This window comes from Mastomys coucha, unplaced genomic scaffold (assembly GCF_008632895.1).
Source record: "Mastomys coucha isolate ucsf_1 unplaced genomic scaffold, UCSF_Mcou_1 pScaffold4, whole genome shotgun sequence".
In the NCBI taxonomy this organism is placed as follows: Eukaryota; Metazoa; Chordata; class Mammalia; order Rodentia; family Muridae; genus Mastomys; species Mastomys coucha.
In genome coordinates this window covers 43,060,294-43,064,642 of record NW_022196910.1, presented here as the reverse complement: position 1 = coordinate 43,064,642, position 4,349 = coordinate 43,060,294, and the positions used below count along the sequence as shown (strand labels likewise).

The following is a 4,349-nucleotide window of genomic DNA, read 5'->3' as shown; positions in this document are numbered from 1 at the left end:
CTTAAAGTCCTGTATCATCATCATGATAAGTGATTTTATATCTGAATCTTGCTTTTCTGGTGTAATGGAGTGTCCAGGACTTGCTACGGTGGGAGAATTTGGTTCTGATGATGACAAGTGACCTTGGTTTGTGTTGTTTATTTTCTTACGCTCCCCCCACTGCCCCTCCCCCCGGCATCTGGTTAACTCTAGTGGTACCTGCCCTTGCTAAATCTGACTGGAGCCTGTCCTTTCTGTGATCCTGGTTGTGTCAGAACTCCTCAGAACCAAGCTGACTGTGTGATCCTGTGATTCTGGGATCCTGGGATCCTGGGCTTTTTAAATCACCTGGGAGTGTGGCTTTCTCTGTGAGTTGTGGGACTGGCTGCAGAGCTTGTGCCCAAGGTCTGCTCAGAACACTAACCCAGACAGACTGGAAGGAACCGGAGTCACTGGGCTGGTGGAGTTCCTGTGTGCCTGGTTCCACTGGACCCAATTACTCTCAGTGTTGGGACAGATGTTGGTTCCTGATTACCTCTGATCCTGGGTGCGTCAGATTGCCTGGGAGTAGAGATTCCTCTGGGTGTGTGGGACTGGCTGCAGAGCTTGAGCCCAAGGTCTCTGATCCTGGGTGTGTCAGAGTGCCTGGGAGTGGAGCTTCCTCTGGGTGTTGTGGGACTGGCTGTCTCATTTTCTTTTCTAAGTTGAATTTAAAATTAAAGTGAAAAACAATCTTTACCTTGGAGTTAATGCATCCAATATGGTCATCAACCAGTGAAATGTGAATAATTATGAGTTGTATAATCTAGGTCTTTCAAAATCAAAATCAAAGCAACAATAGACAAACTATCAGAAAAAAATGGGACAGGGGCCCACAATGGACCAATGAAAATAAAAATATACCCTAATTTCAACAACAGAAAAGTGGAAATTTGACTAAAGTGATTCAGTTTTTCAACTGAAAAGTGACAAATGTCAGATATCAGCTGTTTGTTCTTTGCACAGTAAACAGGAGTGAAAATCAGCACTATCACTTCATAGGCTCTGTGAAAACTGCAAGTCACAGTCTAGATTTGCTTCTCGAATGGGAAACTGGAATCCAGTCTAATGGCTATTATTTCAGGAAGCAGAAATAAGGGAATGAGTAGATTGCTATATAGTAGCATGATAACTGTTCCAAACCATTGTCAAGCAAAAACACAGAGGACAAAATATCCAAATGAACAAAGATTGCAAATAAGTACAGTATGATATGGGGGGTAGGGTTTTTTGGGGGGTGTGGGGGAATACAATGTAAAACAAAGCTACAATCTTACAAACATAAGTAGGGAAGAGAGGTTCTAGATGGAAGCATATAAACTTCATAATAATGATATTCATAGAGTTAAAAATGGAATCAAGCATAGAGTAGGGCCAGGCAGAGGACGACTGGATGTTGGGTATCTGAATGCTTTCCTGAAATCACTGATCTCCATATCTGAACTCAAACTGGTTGTCTTCACACTATTAGTCTCGAATTTACAGAACAGTACTGATAATAACCATTTATTACATTGTGCCAGGCTTCCATTTTAACAACTTTTCCTGATCAATTTGTGCATTTCTATGTGAAGACTGCTTTTAAGACACACCTTGGATTTCTTTTCCCAGTGTAAGGTCTGAGCAGCTGTACATCCCATTGAGTAGTGCAATCCATGTTGTATCCCTATGAATTCAGATGAGTTTTTAGTTCCTTTTTTAAAAAAAAGATTTATTTTTTAAATCTTGTGTATATATGTATGTAAGTAGGTATGTGGGGTGGACATCTTTATGAGTATATGCCACTTATATGTGGATACCTGTGGGAGCCAGAGGCCACAGGTCCAGGCCGTTGTAAGCTGTCTGACTTTGGTACTGGGAATTATACTTGGGTCTTCTGGAAGGGGAATGTGAGCTCTTTATCGCTGAGTCATCTTTCCAGCCTCTATTCCATGCCTCATGTGGAAGTGGTATGATGTAACTTACTTTTTAATTTTATAAAATTTATTTTATTTATATGAGGACACTGTAGTCATCTTCAGACACACCAGAAGAAGGTATCAGATCCCATGACAGATGGTTATAAGCCTTCATGTGGTTGCTGGAAATTGAACTCAGGACCTCTGGAAGAACAGTCAGTGGTCTTAACTGCTGAGCCATCTCTCCAGACCCTGTACAATGTACCTTTTAAGTCTAGTAACAAGATGTGACAGGGTTTCTATGCATACATGACTTAAACACCCAGATGTTATGTGATAAGAAAGTCTGACCACAAGAAGCCATTGATCTATTATAACCAACCACTTCTCTTAGATGCTAAAAGGTTTTAATTTATTCATCTATTGACTCATTATAACTCATCCTAACATTTTATTTTTCCCTCATAGTCTGGGGTTAAAACAATTCAGCTAAATATTTCTTCCTCAGACCATCACATATGGTTAGAGCAGGTTCTCCTGGGCTGAACTCATCTCTGAGGTATTACTTACATGTCTAGTACCACATATGAGGCTGTGGCCTCATCTGTAGATGTCTCTGGAAATTTCTCTGTGGAAGTAAGCCTCCATGCATATATTAAGAGTGTGGGAAATGCAAATGACTCTGCTGTGCTGTCTGTTAAAGGGTTACATAACCCCATTCAAAAGAAATTGTAATTTTATGAGGCCCCATTTGTCAATTCTTGATCTTAGAGCATAAGCTATTGGTGTTCTGTTCAGGAAATTTTCCCTGTGCCCATGTGCTTGAGGTTCTTCCCCACTTTCATTTCCACCCCCGACTCCCACCCCAAGAAACTGCAATTGTGTAAGAATAATGTGAGGCCAAGTTCTGTGGAGTCACAGTGAAACACAGGAGGCATTTGCATTAGGAATTCATCCCCAGAGGTATTTCTGTCACCTTGCTTGATTTAGCACAGCTATTGGACCTTTCTGCAAAAGGAAAATGTTTTTTCTTGTGGAAATAGTTTGGATTGTGTGCTCATCTTCTGAAGACCCTACACCTATAATCTATAAGATAAATCTATGAATAAACCCTATGGCTGTATATGTCCTCATGCTGTAAGTTATGTGGACTCACTTCCATAATCCCTCAGCTAGTTAAGGGCAAGGGATAAAACTTATGACTCTTTGGGAGGGAGGCAAAATTACAGTATTAAAAACCATGTGGGATAGAATATGTTATTATAACATCTATGGAAAATCCACTTCCCCTAGTTTAGAGCAATGCTGCATCACTTGAATGCTACAAATGAAAATACAGAGGCACATGAAGTGTAAATGACAGATATTCTCTTCTTATGGGACATCTTCAATTCAGCAAGGGTCTTGTGCTGTTACATCGCCCCATGGTAGAAAGCAGGGCAAAGAATGTACACACAACCAAGACAGAGAAACATCCTTTACCAGTACCCTATTTTACAATAATAGCATTAATTCTTCAGGTATCCCTGCTCAGTGTTGTTACTTTGGAAGTTGAGACCAACAGAGACTTGTGACACACATTGAAATCCCAGGGCATATTGTATTTTGCCAATGATACAATTATTTAAGAAAGCTTGAGCCAGCTGTAGTGGCACAGGCCTCTAATCTTAGTTCTTAGGAGTTGAGGATGGTGATCTCACGTTAAAGGCAAGAACTGGTCTAAAAAATCAATCATCAGGTCAATTGATCAGATTTAAAACATAAGAAAGTAACCTCGTATCTTAGTTTATACACTGTCTGGAAGAATACAAGTCACCCTGCACTACTAGATGTCCCATACTGTCACTGTTAACAATTCTCTTCCTTACCCCTTGTAAATATTTCACACATATGATATGAAATACTTAGTTAGCATTTTAAATTGTTCCATAATTCTGTTTAATACTATTTGGTGACATTTTAGTATTTAGGCCATGCTGGGCTCATTAAAAGACTTCAGCTAAATTAAAAAAAAGAAAACTTGTATTTTTCAAAAGACACAGGGTAGGAAATATAAAAAAAAAAAGGTCACAGAATGGCAGATAATATGCTTAGGTGGGTTGGAATTTGTATACTGATTAAAGAACACCTAGAAATCAATAAGAAAGAAAAAAACTGTAGAGTCAGGGAAAATACTGAGGAAGTATAAAACAAAATAGAAGTTCTAAATGACCAGGAAACACGGACACATTATCAGATCTTCACTTTCTAGAAAACAGTAAACTGAGACTAGAATGTGATACCAACTGCTACAAATACTTCATAGACTGAAAACAATAAAATCCCTGAAAATACAATTTCCAAAGATTTAAAGTAATGGGAATTTTCATTCACTGCTGGTGGACATAGAAATTGGCATGTCTATTTCCAAATATATACATATATATATATATA

General features: G+C 39.0%; 1 long non-coding RNA gene across 1 annotated transcript in view; it reads left to right on the top strand.

Moving 5' to 3' along the window:
• LOC116076007 overlaps positions 1-4,349 on the top strand; it is a 79,880-nt gene that overhangs the window by 50,302 nt on the left and 25,229 nt on the right. The gene's annotated exons all lie outside the window — the stretch shown is intronic.